Here is a 20,074-nt window from a genome sequence, read left to right as displayed (position 1 = left end):
AAACTGGAACTGCTGGTTGAAATGCTGCTCATGAAGAATGCTATAAAACCTTCTGATTTTGAAATGTTGCATGAGAGCATAGATATTTCAATTTGAAAGAAAGTAATGTAACTTTCTGTCAATTGTTCTGTTTGAAACAAACTTTTAAATTAAATGAGCAAGAAATATGAATTTTAAGTTTATTGAGACTTTCTCATCTGTAACAGTAATTTCTCACTGCTGTTGAGAGCAATGCATTTTCATTAACAGTATGAGTTTGGCAAAATCACTATTTCTGAATTTTGCTTTGAGAAGAAATTGTCACTGATTTATATGGCACAGCACTATTAATTGGTGGTCAATTCTACAGTACTCCAGATCATTCTGGAGACCATCTTGTGTTGCTATCAGGCATTTTAGTGGTGAACTAAGGAGGAATTAGAGGGCTGATGCAATTGGCAAAGAGGGTGAGGAGAAAAGGTGCAACGTGGAAAGAAGGAGGGAAATGTAGAGGTCAAAATGTGCAAAAATAGGAGTTAAGTGTCATAGTCCACTGAAAAGTACTAAAATTTTATAGCAAGGCACTGAGCAGTTAAATCACATTGGGAACATTTACTGTAAATAGATGGCTCTCTCTGATCATTGTGCCAGTTTTCCTGCTAACACTGGTAAGATGACCTCTGTAGACCTGAGGGAATGTAAGAAGCAGAGAGCTGAACCTGCATTGTAATTCCCAGGGGAATGCAGTCCTTTCTTCACATTGGACTCGATGCTTAAAGGCTGGAAAGTAGAGCAGGGAAAAAACCTGAGGCGCAGCTGTAGATGTGAGCTGCTGCAAGCTGGTCCCATCTTACTTCTCCTCCTTGTAGAAAATGTTTCTTAACAGTAATGAAAAAAGCTTGCTCACAATGTGTAAAACCCATAGAGGGTCTGAGCTGCAGTCACTTGGTCCCTTTGGAAGTCATAGGCACTATGCAGTGCTTCACAGCATTTCACTGCAATCTTGTCTTCAGCTTAATCTGGTAGAGAAATGCTTAAGCAAATAGCTACAAGAAAATGAGCTCTTAGGGTAGCTGCAATGTCACCCACAGGTGCAAGATAAGGTTAGCAATTGCTCTACTCTTTTAAGTGAAGATATTCTCCTGCTCAAATGTGAAATTAAATTGTGACTTTTCAACATGGGCCGTAATTACCTATATTTACAGAAAGAAAATGCACTGTTTTGAAATACATTTCTTCCAGGTTGCTATGTTTTCACCCACTATCAAAAAAACGCAAACAAACCCCCTCCCAAAAATGGGTCCCTTTTATACTTCCAGTCCTTCTGCTTTTCCTGGTTGTGGGCATTTGCTGACAAGGCAATGAAATCTATCACTCTTGCTTTCCAGAAATGCCCCCTTGCCCCCACTTCTCTTTGCTCTTGACAACAGCACAGAAGAGTGCTGTCTTAAAACAAAATTTTCTATAGTGTGTCATGTTGCTGCTGAAATTTAATGATATTCAGGCCTAGGAGAAAAGAGCAGCTGCCCTCCAGGTGGTGTTCCATAAATGCTCCCCAGAACCCAGCAGGAAGCTGGATAAGTTCAATTCAGTGAAGCAAATTCAATCATTTGCCCCTTTGTAAATGGAGCATGAGCACAAAAAAAAAAAACAAAAACAAAAACAACTTTGAAGGATCCTAGGACAACAACTACGCATACCTAAAAACCTAAGACCACATTTTTTTGCTCGCATTACTGTATTTCAGATAAGCTTAACTTACCTATCCAGCAACAATGTCACTATGCAGCACTGTGGAAAAGACATAGGGAATTCCCATAAATATTCAATACTTGTTTCATTCACAATTCAAAAATTAGTGGTAACTAAATTGCTATAAGTTTAAGGAGTTGTCTTCATAATGCTTTTTTTACAAACATTGTACAGCTTTCCCAAGGAATTTACTTTTTGTGGCAAACTTAATTAGTGGCTCATCCTTTGATTAAGTATGAAGACTTGTGGATTTGCAGTTCAGGTTATTATTATTTCATTATTGACTCTACTTACAAATTAGAACTACAGGAGTAAATTTTTGAAGCCACGGCTCTTTTTAATACTAATTGTGTTCATGCCTAATATTCATAATTATCTATCACAGCCACCATCCCAATTTATAACTGGCTTTATTAATACAATATTCAAAATTATGTGCAGCCATTCTGTTACAGCAGTCTACCAGATCTGTTTTCAAGATGTAAGTGAATTACAATATTTTTACCCTAAAATATTTTTGTATGCTTGAAAATCATCTTGTAAACAACCTGAAAGTGAATGTTTTTCCTCTAATTTGCTGAATATTTGGCCTGATCTACTTTTTATCTGAAATAGGTAGGAAATATTTTAGAAAGTGATAAAAAACCATTTTCTCCCCTCATGCAACTAAATGACTAAAAACTGTAAACAGCTTGGATTTGAAATAGTAATTTGACAAATAATTAATACATTATCTCTTGTGGCACATTGAGGGAAAAAATTACTGAGCTAAAACTGTGTACTGGAAACCTTTGAATTTCCCAATGCATTTTCTGTTGGTAATGTTTTAGAAGGGCTTTCATATTCTCTGAATGTATATATGGAGAGGAAGCAGCTGGATTCACCTGATATCGAACTAATGATCCACTTTTGTTGAGTGCTTTTAGAAAGGAAGAAGGTCTGGTTGCATCTCACGAAAGGCTGTTCAAGGTCTCAAAATCTGGTTTTGGTATTTTTGAGTGGCACTGCTATAAGATGGCAAACCACAAAATCTCTAGTCCAGTTCTTGAAACTGTGTTTTCTTTATGGACTATTATGCTGTCACAACTCTACTTTTATAAGGTGCCTAAGTACAAATTTTTACAACCATAAATTTTCTAAAGAAGCCATAAATGTCTAAGGGATAAATACGATTGTTATCACAAAAGTATGCATACTGGAGTATGTATTTCACCGGTATGCTTGCTTGCCTTTACCAAATCAATAGTCATCAATTTTCACACCTGTTTTCTAATGCAGCACTCTTTTGCAATAACATTCACTCTGCCAGCCAAATTCAGGCTATCACAGGGTACATGCACATTGCCCAATCACTTGGAGCTCCAGGTCTCACTCAGGCTCCTCCAGCATCCCCAGAGACACCAACCTAACCAAGCCAGGAGGTGTTTGGTTCAGACTGAGCTTCCCATTATCACCATCTCAAGCCAAGCACCTTCATAATCCACATTCCCATTTGGCTTGAGGCACAAGATGACGCATCGTCTGGCACTCTTGCATTAGCTCTTTTGCAGTATTGCAGTAATGCTCATCTGTGGCAGTAGTAACTTTGCTCCCCTCAATGGAGAGGGAGTTACAGCCATTAGTCTGAATTTCCTTATCTTCTTTTTTTCCCTCAACTTGTTTCCTCTTTGAATGTTGAGTACATAGGTGGAGTTCTTCTTTTAGGGATTCCCTGTTGCAAAACACAGAAAACTGCCAAATAATCAGAATGTTATCTAGCTTGAAATTGCTTCTGTAGCTGCTGGACCATGGGGTTTCCTGTACCTCTGATGCCAGAAAGAGCCCAAAAGAATATTTCTGATGCTGCCACAGAAATCACAAGTTTTGTAAATTAAATGGAAAATATTTCTCCAATTAGCTGAGAGCACTAAGAAAACTGTTTGAGCATTAAAGCTATGGACTAATAACTTTGATACAAAATTTATGATCATTGGACCAAATACTCTTCTCTTGCAAGTTGTCTTCTTAGAAGATGTAGAGCACTTACAAGGAGCAGGAATAAATATTTGATAGGATCTGTACCTTTTTGCTTATGAAATTAAAGCTATCAAAACCCCCACTTAAAAAAAAAAAATCTACTCCCGTAAATTTTCCATCTTCATTGCATAAAATTCTTAGAGGTATATCCAGTTTGAGCCTTCTAGCAAGAAGTGGAAGAAAGAACTGTTTAATGCAATTATCAATGTAGTCTGAATACAGGGATGTGAGCTCTGTCTCTGTCTCTGGAGCTGTATTAATTTCTGCAGAACTGTTCCTAATTTAAGCCATTTCTCAGGATAATACAATGATTTGAATGTTTTGAGGATATTTTTGTGTGTGTTATCTGGGAAAGCATATGCTCAAATCAGGGATAGATTCTGCTAGAGGCATTGGAAAGTAGCTGTCTTTTGGAAGTGTCATTCAGTGTTTTAAAACTCTAAGCATGAAAAGTGGTATTGTCAAGCAATATTATATTCTGAACCAAATATTGGATAAATGTTAGCTTTTGAGGAGTTTACGTTTGAGCCAGAAAACATTTAATTTATTGTGGGGTGTTTTTTTTGGTGGTTTTTTTTTTTTTTTTTTTCTTATATGGCAGTCCTGACTGATTTGCATACTGTTCAGAGGCACTGGGATAGGTGACTGTTCATTTTTGACTGTGCTGACTAAAGCTGGAGTTCTACTTGTCTACGTTACTAAAACTGTAGTTATACATCTGTGGGTACAATACACGGGGGTTTTGTTTGCTAGTTTTTGGTTTTGGTTTTGGTTTGTTTGGTTTGTTTTGTTTTGTTAAACACTTTTACACTATTGGACTTCAATAGAAAGGCTTTTAGTAACCTTAAATTTTTACCCTCTCGCAAAATCATTTATTTCAGTACTCCCAGCAATGATGCAGGATGTGGAGACTGTGTGAAAAGCAACTGACTATTTACATCAGCACCTTTACAAGCAGTTCTTTAAGCCAGAGTGCCGAGCTAAGTGTGCCTCTCTGTTTTCACCTTGTGTATCCTACACTGGCTCACTCAACTTTACCTGCAATCAGTGCCTGACCCTCCACATCCTGATAGGTCACAGTTATTTCCATCCACACAGGACCTGGAAGGGTATTTCTAGTGACTACGCCAATTTTTTCCCCAATCAATTTCATCAGTGAAGTTGTATTGATATAACATTATTTTTGTTTTTGTTTTTCAAACCTGTCTACTCTTTTTTCTACACTGATTTGTTGCTGTTTGACAGTCTAAAGAGAATTAATAAGCCTACCCTATTTTCTTAGTTTTTACTGCAAATGTTTCTCTGTTTTGCTTACTGCTTATTAAAAGGTTGTATGAAGCAAAATATATTACACTAAATAATAGCTCTGAATTATTGACATGTTAAAAACGCGTCACCTAAAATACTCACAAACTTCCAAACAAAGAAACATTATATCATTTGTCTGAAACAACACTATTTCGATGTAGCATGTCTGAACACCTCTGTTGATTTTAGAAATTATTCTCATACCTGGCAGCATTTGCTGACATTCTTTTTCTGACAGTCAGGTTTTCCCGACTACAGATTACTACTACTACTTCTCTACAGGTTTTTGAGTAAAGTGTCAAGTCATAAACAGAGAAAAATCTCATTGTACTTGGGAAATGAACAGTACAGGGATCCATTTGCCTTTTGCACTGCTTTATTCTATAATCCTTTGCATCCTTTGTTTCACCTAGCAAATCCAAATGCCATTCTGTGACTTTCTAATATGTCCTTTTCTCTCCATTTGATTTAAAATGAATTTATGGAGCAGGGTGCAGATACTAGGCTGAGAGGACAAGGTGCTGGTCCCTCTGCAATCAGTGGCAGATATTCAGTTGCAGAAACACGAGCTGAAGCAGGAACAGAGAACACGTAATCATGGTAGCTACCATCCCCTGAGATCCTCATGGATGTGTGCTGCTCCCACGAGACCTTACTGCAATCCTCACAATGACTAAGAGCTTCTTCACTCAGAAATGTGAGCAGCTGTTGAATGCCCCGTTCCTCCACCACCTGCCACAGGTGGTGTTACTCCTGTGCCACGGGCTGTGGAGGAGGGTTTGTCCTGGCCAATGTACAGGCTGCCAGACCTGGGCTTTCTGCACAGTCAGAGCAGAGGTAACAAGCCATGTCCCTGATGGTAGATGTTCTGACTAATTTAGAAGAACACATAAAGATACACAAGCCCAGATAATCAAATATTTTAAAAACAGTGGTTGGTTTTAATATTCATACCTTTACTTTAGCACCAGATCTCTAAGTATAGAGAAAAATTACACTCCTGAGCCTTTCTTTCAAGGAGAGTTACAGGCTGCACAGCTCATTTCCAGTTCTAATGCAGACAGTGGATAGGCTCATTTTCACTGGTGACCTACAAGGCACGTACCAAGGAATTGCAGAATTTCAGGTGTGAAAATTTTTATTTTTTTAAAATATGGCACCATGATTTAATATGTAAAAAAGCAAATCTCCAACACTGAATTTTTCCATTAAAAACAATAGCTAACAATTTGAGTGTATGCTCTCTGTCTTTAGAAAGAGTTCCTGAAGCCAGCATGACATGCCTTACATAGATAAATAATGAGAGATAGAAAATTATGGATTTACAAATAGCGATTTTGTAGATATATCTAAGCACTTATTCAGTAAAATTTATATCTAAACTTAGCATTTTTCTAAATGTTATCTGGAGTTTTCTAGTTATCTGGTTGTTTGTGGTTTTTTTTTTTTTTTTAATTATTATTTATTTTTTTTTTTTAACAATCAAGTTATACATTCCCAAAATTAGGGTTCACAATATGGAATTGTTTATAAGTCTTTATTTATAGCAGTACTAGAAGATGCTGCAGTACCAAACACTATCCTCTAAGCTGTTTTCATTCTGGTATTCCAATCATTCATACCAATTTTTATCATGAGCCCTCTAATGCAATGCAATGTACAGTGTCTGCCACACAATTGACACACACATTTTTCACATGTCTGTATGTGAGCAGAGCTCTGTAACTGAAAGCATTTTATCAGCTCTGGAGTAAAAGACATCAGAGTGGGAGGGAAGGGATTTAGGTACGTAGCTCTTGTTGATAATGAGAGCTTCACTGTTACTAAATGTTTACTAAAGATAAGAACTAAATATATTTGTGGCATGAACTTCAGATAATAATTTACCTACTCTTTGAGTAGGTAAGCAAAACAAACACTTGGCTCTATCATTTTCAGTAGTGAACAAAGCAATAATTTTCAGAGAAAGAAAGAAAAAAAAAAAGAGCAACCTTGACTCTGCTTAGGCTATGCTAAGTGGTGATATTTAGAGAGGGGCTAAAGCAGGGGCAGGGCAGCGCCACACTTCCTCTGGGATATTTGAAAAAAGACTGCACAAAATGCCTGTGATGACAGAGATTACTCCTTTGTGTGCTCTAGACATGCTTTGGGATGGGTGGGGAAGGGGTCCCATTAGTTCTTTCTTCTTGCCTTTCCTCTTCCTGAGTGTGTTTTCTTGGAGCTGCCAGATTCTGACTGCTTGCTTTGCTCAGCTGGGCTCTCAAATCCTTCTTTTATTCTCTGCATTCATGACAAACGTACACCATCTTAACATAAGCATTATTTAGCTAGTTCTGACACTACCTAAGATGATCTGTTAACAAATACTGCAGTCCTTGGTCACTGTGTTTCCAGGGAATGCCCCCAGCAGCTGGAAAGCCCCCAGGTCTCAGGTTCCCTCACAGGTGGGTGAATATCAGCCATGAGAGCCTTTTTCCTGTGCAGATAGAAGGCTAATTTATTGTTGCCATTACACTATCCATGCTGCTGCTCACAGCTGGGCTTGGGGGTTGCTCACAGCTTTGAGTTGCTCACAGCTTGACCCAGGTCATCAAGGACTACTCTGATGGGGTGCCCATGAATACCAACTTGTGTGTGTGTGTGTGTGTCTTTTCCTTTGTGCCATGCCAGAATCTGAATTGTGATCTGTAAAGATTACTTTCTAAATTTAGTTTAGTCTGTACAGCGGCTCTTTGGAAACATGGTAAAACAATCAGCAATGAACTTCTCTGCCACTGGGGAGCCTTACCTCTTCATTAGCTCTAGGAGGTCTTCCTTTGCATCCCGTGAAAAGAGCTGCCAGGGCCTCATGCTGGGCAGACTTATTTACTCAAACATTTACCTGATTACTCACATGACAGTGATAAGGAGGGTATTTGTTGGCAAACAGGTGTAACTCATCAATAATGGTAGCAGGAGGTCATTTGATGACATGCTTGGACACACTGTGTGTTTGTTTAGTTTTAAAAGTACTCATCTGTCAGGGGAAGGGCAGCTAAATGTGCACGCTGCATAAATCAGAAGAAAGCCACTTTAGCAATCCTAAAATCCAACAGAAATTTTTCAGTGCTCATACTGGCCATAACCGTTAGTCACCTTCAATCACTTACCGGCTATGTTGGTTTGGTCTGGAAATGAGCTTTTCTCCACTGCTCAGAGGTCAGTGCAAGTGTGGCTCCTTGGCCAAGGTATGTGGTGGTGGGGACAGACAGACAGCTCTTGCTGTGGGCAGCATGAGAGCCAGCTGAGCTGGGAGGGGCAGGGGCAAACGCCATGACCCACTGGAACTGGCCAACACCTCAGAGCTGGGCTGGGTTTGAGCCTGAAGTAATTTCTGTGGGCAGGTAGGTTAGAATGTGTTTCTCCACATGGTATGAAAACAGCAATTCATTATGGATGGTGGTGTCCTATCAACTATTCCAAAATCATGCCTCTGTACCTGGCATAAATTGGATCTATGATGAGAACAAACACTCTAAACCTTTACAGTCTTTTCAGCTAAGTTGTATTTGGTCTTATTCCAAAATCAAAATATGATTGCAATGGAGTGAGCAACTCTTACTCCACAGGAACTGCCATATTTCTCCTTGCTGTAGTACCATATCCCTCTCATTTTCATTCTACGGTCAAAAAGCTTAATGGTTTTGCCATGTATGACATTTTTCTCATATGTACTGACCGCCAATCCCCATCCTGATTCTGCAGGCAACTGCATATTTAGGGTGCTCTTTCTGTTAAATGCCATTGCACACCCACTCTTCCACATCACTTTTATGTGAAACCTGTTAAGATCCTGAAATATCCTTTAGAGACCATGCTGGCATTTGTAGATACAAAGAGGCTATTGCAATGGTAATGTTTGTTTTAATCTTGCCTTCCTTTTAATAAGCAGCTGAGCCCTTCAGGTTGAATACTAGAGATTATTCTTATTTTGTTTAAAAATCAATCTCCCAAAGAATGACTATGTATCCTTGTGAGGCTATGATGAGGGTAATGCAGTACTAACACTGATTTATTTACAATATAGACAGTTTGTATATGTGTATATATGTAAAGGAAAACATTTTTATGTCAGTGTTGTTTAAAAACAAAATGCAAAAATAAGCAATTGAAAAGAACACGTGTGTGAAAGACAAACAAGAAAAACAAAAAAGCACACAAAGTTACATATTTAGTCTGTATCTATTTTTAGCATTTCCTACTGTGTTTTTTTATGTCACTTGTTCTACAGTGGGGACAAAAAGAAATTATTTTACTGTGTGATTATCTTGGAAGGATGGAAGTACATGAATTCTAAGGATGCAATCATACTTAGTATTTGATTTTAAAGATCCCATTTTAGTATTTCTTCCTCCATATTCTCCTTTTCTTCTGCTCAACTCCAGTTCTAGAGATGTAATCCTGCTATAACTAAGAATATTAAATCTGCATGGAAGAAAGCAGAGTTTAAGACAGAAATTCAGGATACACAAATTAAAATAAATTAAAATGTGCCAAAAAGGAACCTTGGAGGAAATATTTAACTCTTTGTGCTACCTTCCCTAAAAGGAGAATACCTTTTGTTTTAATATTTTTTTAAAAAAACTTATTTTTTGAAAGAAGCTGTCAAGCTTCCTATCAAAGTGAAATTTGCAGTGAAAAAAATCTGTTTGTCATTTGTATTTTTCAAGCTTTTAACTGTATATTTAAGAAGCCCTCTTCAGAGCATGCAATTGTATAAACATGCATGTAACACATGGACACGAGGGAGAGAGAAAGAAATAGGAAGACAGCATCAGTAACTGATCCCATTCAGACATTCCAAGATTTTTTTTTTTTTTAATTATTATTTGTGCAGTCCATAGAAGTGTTCAGAATAATTAACAGAGCTACAGTAAAAAGTTCACTGTTGATTCACAATGTGGTGAGCCAGCAGCCCTCTTTTCTCACTGGGGAAGTCACAGAATTGTTGCCATTCATTCTCTTATGGTGTTGTGGAAGGGAAGCCCAACCTCTGGAGTGCCAGTGTCAACACAGAGGTTTGACACAGTTGCTTTGGCTGAGGGAGACCAACAGCCAAAAGAAAGGGAAAAGGGTTCAAGCTGGAAACAGAAGTAGTTTATTTAAGTGTTTAATCTTTTCTCCTTGTGGAGTTTGTCATCATATTGTATAATCTCTTCTTAAGCTGATGTCCTTGAAGGGGTTCCTCTCTTTCATCTCCTTGATTTAGAAAACTATTAAAACAGGAAATTTAAAAGTTCATGGACAACCTTTCCAGGTGTTTATATTTTTTTCTCACAATTTTTTTTTCTCTACTGATTACCTGAATTTAAATGATTGGCACCATGCTTTTAATGTGAAAGCATATATGCATACGTTATGTAGGACAATTATCATACTTCTGACAAATTTGCCCCTTTTCTGCTCAGTCCTTGCGTATGCACGTTTTGTGCACCTTGCAGCAACAGAAGGTTTGTCAGAAAGAGTTATGATGAAGACAGGAAATGACAGAAAATTATGAAAATCTGAAAGGAAAAAAGATGAACAAGAGGCCAGAAAAACAAGAACCCCAAAAAGAATTGTAATGTAGGTATGCATAGATATTGTAATTTGAAACATACTAAACAAACTGCTTGGATTTTTTGTAATTTTTTCATCATTTAAATTAAAGAGTAAAATCAGAAAGTTTCATATCCCTCTTCTCTGAAGTACAGTTCCAATTTTCTTGAATTCTCTCATCTTGAACTGTAGCTAGAAAATGAACCATGACAGTGCAGGCATCCTATAGTTGATAACTGCACCACCGATACAAAATTCTTTCTATAAGGGAGGATGCAATTGCACCTAGCCCCAAACAAGCCTGAGGGATTCTGTTCCCAAGTTCATTCATGTTCATGAAGCTCAGCAGTATCACAGCTAAGGAGAAAACCTTATCCTCCACCAAATGTCGGTGCACATACCCAGAGTGTTTGCTCTGAAGAATCATTTGTGATGTCTGAGTTGATTGGATTTGAAGTGTTTGCTAAAATTTCCATTGTTTAGCAAATATAACGGCTGGAATAGACTGCTTTATTTACAATGTGCAGGGATTAAATTTTTGTTTCCCCTAAGACCTAATTTAAAGGTCTGGTTTTCCCTCAGTTCTCCATTTACTGTTTTGAACAGCAAATGGAAGAGCCATTCTGTTAATACGTGAAATACATAATCTTGAATTAAAATCTTCTCCTCATCACTGTTTTGTCCACAGAGTAACCAGTGGGACCTTAAAGAGAGGGAATGCCCTGCTGTTGCTGGAATGGAAAATATCAGAGAGTTAATTCGCTTGGTCCCACCTTGCTAATGCAAGGCTCTCTAGCAACAGATCACTCTCTGAGGAGACTGTTTACTTGCCCTTGAATGGCACAGATATGAGATTAAAAACAAGAGGAAACACAAGTAGCAGTTGTAATTCCCTTGACTCCTTCACCTTCAGAAGACATTATTTACTTGCTGGAACTTATTTTCTTTGATTTTGTGTTTGAGCAAGATGCCATCTTGAAAGATTTGGTGACTGACATCTTTCCCAAATGGATCCAGTGCTGGTCACCACTGTGCACATTTCATCCCTTTCTGATACCAAATCTACTCTGAAAAGGATCTCTAAGGAACCATGTAATCTTTGTCTTGGTTAAAGGTAAAACTTACTGTTGTGCAAAGAGGGCCCACTTATTAAAACCAGAACTGATACTTATGGTAGATTATGATACAATAATACTTAAAGATACAGTCTTCTATGACAGATAAATTTCACCTCAGGTTTTTTTATTTTTATTCAATTGAGACAACCAACAGAGATGATGAATAGTGCCACCACAAGTTTTTTTTCAGATGTAGCTTTAAACCCAGAAACACAGTTCCAAATTTCTTTTGCAGCTACTGTATTGATCAATACAAAAGTGAGTCATGAAAAGGATGATGAAACAAATTTGGAAGACAATATTGAAATTATTAGCTAAGCAGTGGTCCAGCACATCAGAAAAAAACTGATATGAAAAGGCTCAAGGCAATCCATTTTTACTTTCTCAGGTGAGTGCATTTCAGGTGAATACATCTCAGTTTACAATTAAAAAATCTAACTTTTAGATCAGAAGATTCCTAGTATTCATAAGGAGGATTCTCTTTTCCTGTAGATATTAGTCCAAAACGACCTAAAAAAATGTGTCAAGCATAATGCAATCTACAGTCATCAGCATGACTTACAGCAGCTCTAATTCTGCATTAAAATGTTTCTTCAAGAAAAAAAATGCTAAATTTGAATCTACATTTGGCTTTTTCTCTGTATACCTTATTTCTGTAAAATTTTTGGGAAATATTTTAGATCAAAAAGCTTTTTCTCAAGAAAGAGGTAAATTTTATGGGAACTTCTTAAGTAGAAGAACTGTGATAGAGAACAGCATAGCAATAGATTATACTATGATTGCATCTTTCATCTGATGAATTTAAAGTGAAAGTCTAATAACTAATATCTCTATTGCTCTTTCAAAACAAATTGTATTTATTAAACCACATCACTCACTGGTAGAATCTGAAACAGGTAGTTCAGCTGTATAACAGTATATAGAAACACAGCTCAGTATCTTAAGATAAAGAGAAATGGATAACATAAAATTGAAGCTTCAGGAGTAACTTACAAAAGCAGAACATAATTACATGAGCTAGAGTCTCGCTGAAAAATTGGCACCAATACCAATTCTTGTGAAATGTCATCAAATATTTAAGAAGTTACTATCCCAAAAGAAACAATCCCAGGACAAATATCTGGTCTTATGTTTCTTTTAAAAAGTTGTAAAAATGTAAATGCGGAAGTGCGATTTTGATTAAAGTTATAAAGTTATAAAACATATTTAACACATTTTTGTACAGTATTTGGAACTGCCTCTGAATTTGTCCCTGCAAGGAAGTGGACTGGGCCAGCTCTAGTGGAATAAATGATTTAACAGTAGTTAAATTGGAATAACTCCTTTCATGGGCAGTATATTTTAAAATACAAGTTGTTTTATTCTGGAGTAATTGTAACATTTACAACATCCACCAAGTGATTAAAAAACAAACAACCAAATGACAACAACAACAAACAAACAAACAAAACACAACAAAACACAAAAAACCCCACCCTGTAATACAAAATAGATTGTTAACAGATGAAACTACAAAAAACTATTCCAAATAGATATTCTAGCACAAAGTATTGCACAAGAGCTATTCATGCCAGTGCTGTTATTTGAAAGAAGTCTCAAAAATAAACTGCAGAACAGACAATATAGATTTTACATCTAGTGTAGCTGTGTAAATTATATTGACTCTCAGGATTTAAATAAATTGTCTCCTCAGCTTCAGTTTTCTGAGGTTCTGTACCAGAAAGCCAGTTTCAATGTTTTATTTGGTCTAATACAAAATACCACACCTATATACAGCTCTTTTAAGACCACTGGTCTTACACCATGACAGCTAGAGCAAATTATTACTAGAGGGTTAAATATAGAAGGGTTTAACTTGTCATGAAAATTGTCATGCTCTTGACTGTCCTTCAGAGTATGCTTTAATCCCAAATAACTAGTCATTGTAAGAATAATAATTCCTAGTCTGCAAATTTTTTCCTCAAAAAATTACTAATCACAGAAGTAAATAAAAAGTGAGTTTGATAAATATCTCTTCTATTTAGGTACAAACAAAATTTTCCACATCTTGTCCAAAGTTTTAAAGTGTGCTTCCCCCCCCACCCCCCATATGAAATCTCTTACCTGTGAGCAGTTTTAGATACACACATATCTTAAAACCTCAACTGTGAAATTATGCCTATCTACTGAAAAAGCCACCTGTTGTGTGCAGCTCCGACTGTCCTGCATGCAAGAGTGGAAGGTGGCAGAGGCTGGTGAGAGCACTGGGCGTGCAGTGGCTGCAGGATGACAGATGTACTGGAACTGTCAGTTTTCAAAGTCACTTGGCTACTTAAATCTTCCTGCTGCTAAGACAGAAATTCTCTGCTGCGCTACTTCTAGCGCAGGATCACAATCCCTTATTTTGCTTACCCTGATAGTCACTGTAGATATGTGCTGTGCTAGGGTACTGTTGCTTTAACTCAGACATTATGGAAAACCATTGTTAGCGTTTTTTCACTTTTGGAAAAAAAGGTCTGGAGCCTTCAATAGTCACAAGTAACCTGTTTTATATCTCATGGAGGTGATAGTTCTAGCAGTACACTGATTCTTGCTATGGTGCTTCAAATTGACTCCACAAATCTCCTTTTCTTCAAGTTCTGACCTGTTCTTTTCACATTCTGAAGAAGTTTAACATAGTCATTATAGTGTGATTTGGAATTACACCAAAACAGAAAGGCTGACTGATTGCTTTTCTTTTAGTTGTTTAGGTCTCTTGGTACATAAAGACCTGAATGCTCTCAGCAGCTTCAGGAAGAAAATTGTGCAAGCCACCCGAAGAAAATGCCTGCAGGAGTATGGGAAACAAATGGTGGATACTTAGCTGAGATGGTTCAAGGCAAATCTTAATGTGATACCAGTTCGAATGTGAAATAGTCTCTTAATGGAATTGATTAAATTTCTATCATCTCATTTATAGTTAATCATCACAAAGCTTAGGATTACATAATCAACAAAACTCCATTGGAAAGTGCTGAATTTGTTGAGGCAAGAAAATAATGTTTCAGGAGAAAGCGTTTGACTTCTGAAAATAACTTTCAATTATTTCAGAGATTCATAGTATAAATGTACCCATTTAAATGGGTACTAAGGAATTTTTAATAGTCAGCAGAAAGAAGTATATGATTCTTAAATATTATTCATCAAATACTAATGTTTTTGTGCTAAGGTAAACATCTAAAATACGTTGGATGTTTTGTTTCCAATAAGTGACTCTGTCTCTTGAATATTGCATTGTGTTTATGTACAAAGTTTTGGGTAGCAGGAGAGCATCACCACTAAAACTCAGGAGAAAGTTAAATTCTCTGTAAATAATGATGTTAAATAGATTTATCTCACCTGTTGTTCTTATCAGCTTTGTAGGTTAGGAAGAGTGTGAAATTCTACCTATTATCTCTTACCTACAAAGGAAGCAGACACAACTGGAATTCAGATATTTTAGGAACATTTCCTATCTGAATGAGAAGAGATCTGGCCCATCTCATTGGCTGGGGAATCTACCAGAGCTCTTAGCTGCTGCTGTAGAAGGAATGGAGCTGCTCATTTGGTCACTGTATGATCACATGAATTTCAGGATAAATTTTTCTTCACAATCTCTCAAAACAAAATATTTTTGAAAGCTTAACTCACCTTCATGCATATGTTTAAACAGAATGTAAAATAAATAAATTTGATCTTCTATGCATTCATAATTTTTTTTGTATCTTCTGTGTAACTATTTGCCCATTATAAAGTAACTGTTTGCCTCAAGACTACTCCTAAATCATCCTAAATTCTGTTTTCAGTTAAAAGATTAATACTTTGAAATTTTCCAATTTAAATTGTTTTATCAATTAACATTGAAATACAAATGCTTTTATGAAATAATTCATAACATTGTTATTTCTTTCAAAAAAAATTCAGAAAATGTTTTTGCAGGCTTTTTGTTTGTTTCTTGTATTGAGTCTATTAATATCAAACATGCCTACCATTTTTTAAGAGAGGCCCAAACTGGTTTTAGTTTTTTTGCCCACTTTTTTTGTGTTCTCTTTGAAGAACACAAAATTGAACATCTATCATCTATTCTACATTTTCTTGCTTTCTTGCAGGTGGGTGTGTGTCACAGTGTCCCTCACGCCTAGCAGGCGTTGACCACAGGCTAGCTCAGTTCTGCACTGCAACAGCGTGGATCAGTCGGGGTTGCAGGCGGGGCGAGTAACCTCCTCCCGGTGGGCTCTTGGTTCCCCACAAAGGCGATTGGACCTGGTGGCATCACAACTGCGGCGACAGAAAAAGGGTCGACTCTCTTTGAGCAGGGTAGAAGGTAGTTTATTAAGGGGAGTCTGGCAAGGAGCTCCGCCTCAGACCACTGCTGCCCAGAGAGAGCCCAGATCAAAGCCTTGCAGCCACTAATAAACGGGGGAGGATCCAGGGGTGGCGACAACGGGTCAGCCAACCAGGGAACACGGGGGTGTAACAGGGGGTGACAACTTCTGAACAATGAACGAATCACAGGAGGGGAGGAGGGGATTCCCCAGGCACCAGCCTATCACTCGACGCCTCTCCTGGATCTTTCCAGAATCCAGGGAAGGGTCTCAAAATGACAGACAGGGCGACCAAGAGGAGAGAGGGGGGATTGACAGGGACAGGTGCAGGGGAGGAATGAGTGACACAAAACGTCTGGTTATACAACTAACTCATAAGGGCGAAGCCATTACAGAACACAGGGGGGTACAGTGGAATGAACCATTACAAAAATAACTTATAAATCTTACAAAAATAACTTAATAAAACAACTCTTGCACCACTACAGGTATGAAGTAAAGAACGAAAGAAAAAAATTAATTGAAAATAACTTTTCAATATTCTGTCAACTTTCAGGAAGCTAGATGGGCTAAGTTGTAGTGCTTTGTTTTGTTGTGCTTTTCTTTTCTTTTCTTTTCTTTTCTTTTCTTTTCTTTTCTTTTCTTTTCTTTTCTTTTCTTACTTTTTTTTAAGCAAAGGAAGCTTGTGAACAGCTGAAAGTGGTTAAAGGAAATAAAAATGAGATGTGAGGGAGAAAAAATATATCTTCAACAAGAACAGGGTTGGATACAGTTTCTCAATAGTAACCTAAAGAAAATATAAAAGGGGAAATGTTTATGACAATTTAAACCTCTTCTAACTCAAAATCAATGTTGTGAAAAGGAGCAAATTCATCAGGAAAGTGCAGCTCCACAGAGGTCAGTTATTCAGCACTCTTCTGCAGAAGAGCCCATTACGCTGATGGAAGCACAGTTTTGCTGACTGTGGCAAAAACACCACTCAGTTCAGAGCATCACTGATGAGGACAGGTTTAAATTTAGCTTTAGAGCCCTCACAAGGATTATTAAGAGGGTAAGGCTTCTGGGCGTTTTCTAGCTCATTGCTGGTCATTTCACACAACTGCCTGTTGTCTGTTGCGGGGGGCAAGTGTCTCTTTACAGGTTGTTACTTTTTGTCTGGCTTATCTGAAGAGAAGATGATCAAACAAACAAATCACTACCAACTTCTTTGCTTTGGGGAGGTGTCTGGAAAATATATTCTCTTTACTGGCTTCATCATTCTCTGGAGTGGCATTGCATTGCTGGAGAAATGCTTGGGGGAAGCTCACTCATAGGTGATGAACTACAGGATGGAAAATTGCTGTGGGGTCTGTTAAAAACAACACAACAAACTTGTATGTTTTAACTTAATTATCTACTGAATGCTCATCTTAGTCTGGTTATTAATGGTATTCAGAACATAATTGCAATCTTGATTGATTCACTGTTTTCCCCTTTGCAGGTCATAGTAAGCACTAACACATTTTTATAATAATCATCTGCAATTAGTGAAGTGAATGAGGTTTTGAGTGTGACTTTACATTTGTCTGTTATAGCTGTCTATTTTCATACACCTATTCATTGAGTTTAGTTACTGTGAAAAGCAGGAAAATATAATTAGAGCTATTTTGGTTAATGGAAAGCAGAAACAACCGTATAACAAAAAGGCAAAGTACATTTTTCTACCAGATGTCAATCACTGCATATCTTAAAGGATGGATATTTTTAAGCACAGGGTTTCCTACTGGTCATCCATTTTGGGGGGAAAGGGGAGTGTTTATATTTTGCTTTCTGATTTTTTTTAATATGGACGCTTTAGGCAAGTATTCTGCAAAATTTGTTGGTTGTCCTGAGCATTCATTATGGTAAACCCATCTTTTTTAAAAAAATATTTTGAAATGAAATGGTATAGAAAAGAATTGTGGAAACTTTACTGGATAATTTTCTTTTGAAAGACCACTTCTAAGGAAAAGAGAAAAGTGGTGTATATAAATTGTTGATTGGCTCTAACTCCACACTGTTAGAAGACCATTTCAAATTCTGTCTCCCTAGAAGACAATAACTTGGCTGAGGCAAAGTGCCTGGAGTTATGGAGTAAGACATATAGCACCTTAGTCATTTTGAGTGAGTTCTGCATCAGTGCCTGTTGGGGCAGGACAGTTGTAAGTCATTGTTTCAGTATCGCTGCTGTACAAAGGATATTGATGTTCGTTCTCCTGGCCATGTGATGACGTCCTCCCACATTGGGATAGACTTCTCCTAGAAGAAATAATTTTCCACTTTTAGCCAGTTTCATGAGCACTGCTCCTGGATAGATCTGAAACACCCAAAGGTAAAAAGAAGGCTGGCAATTTATACGTGCACAGTAAAAGTAGCAAAAGAAATGGGTATCGATGCCCTGATCTTGGAAAATGTTGAATGATTCCTATAAGGTATTGAATGCATCTAATTTAAAGGAAGGACTATTTTCATGAATAGTTACATGCCCATTTCAGTGCTTCCTCAAAGTTGACATTAATTAAAATGTAAGTGCTTCAATAATTGTAATATTTCACATTTGCAAATAGGAAACTGAGGGCCTACAAGAATCAGGACTGGATGTACATAAGGATACAAGTATAAAACCCACACCTCTGTACACATCTGCCTAAGAAAAACCATTCCCAAATCTAGTTGCTCACAGTTTGTACAGGGTACAGCAATCTCCTGTGCGGTTGAGGGACACAGGGTTCTCTTGCAGGACCAAGAGCACTCTTGTTGCTATGGGTTTAAACTCCTACTTTTCTGCTACTTTAAAATATAGCCATTGTACATAAAAATGAAATAGGACTGAAAAGAGTGCCTTTTACCTACATATGTTCAACATTTGCCAATACTTAAAAGTGCATGGACAATCATCTGGAAGAAGGCTGTAAAATCACTTCTTGTGTAAAGCCATAGAAAATCACCTAAATACCAAGAAAACTCCAGCAGTTTTGTGTTTGTTTGTTTGTTTGTTTTTGTTGTTGTTTTCTTCTTCTCTTTTTTTTTTTTTTTTTTTTTTTTTTTTTTTTTTTTTTTTGTTGTTGTTGTTGTTGTTGGTTGGTTGGTTTTTGTTTCATTGCAGGCTTGGATTGTGTCCATATAAAGTTATCAGGATTATCACCAGTGTGGAAGTGTCAAAACACTTCATTTTAAGCCTGTTTTATATAAAGCTGTTATATTTTCCACTAATTATGAGACATTCCACCTCTGCAGACATGAGGATATGATTAGCAAAAGTGAAATATATAATGCAAGCAAACAAACACAGTTAAGTCCCCCCAGGTGGATTTAGTATCAGTATTATTTTACACTGGCTGTGTGCAAATCAGCTTTCATTTACTCTTTTCTCACATTTGTATGCTATTTTTTAGATTAACTTTTAATTTTTTCAGAGTTTCATATTTTATTACCTCTAAGCTGTTTAAAGCTTTTTTGAAGTTGCATGTGTTTGGGAAAAAAGTGTGACTCTGTCTTCCACCATTGTGTGTTGTCGCTGCCTCAGTGGTGGGGAATTACAGTTATGCTCTGTTGCAGAGGTGGCTGTGAGCAGCACAAAGCCTTTACAGGGAAGCTGTATGTCCATGTCCAGTGAAGAGTTAAGTCTTGAAGCCTCTACTGTTATTAAGTTCACAAGTCCCTGCTACCTAAACCAATACTACAGGATTCCACAAGACTGTCAAAGTTGCCTTTGCTCTTTGTTAAATTCAATACATTTAATAAATTTTTTTCCAGATGGGATGCACCCAAGAGTAATGAGGGAGCTGGCACTAGAGCTCACCAAGCCACTTTTACTCATTTAGCAGCAGTCCTGGTTAATGGAAGAAGTCCCACTTGACTGGAAATTAACAAATGTAATTCTCATCTACAAGAAGGGTTGGAAGGATGATCTGGGGAATAACCAGCCTGATCCCAGTACCAGGAAGGTCATGGAGCACACCTTTCTGCATACCATCATACAGC

This window comes from Hirundo rustica, chromosome 3, assembly GCF_015227805.2.
Source record: "Hirundo rustica isolate bHirRus1 chromosome 3, bHirRus1.pri.v3, whole genome shotgun sequence".
Taxonomy (NCBI): Eukaryota; Metazoa; Chordata; class Aves; order Passeriformes; family Hirundinidae; genus Hirundo; species Hirundo rustica.
This window is presented reverse-complemented; position numbering follows the sequence as displayed.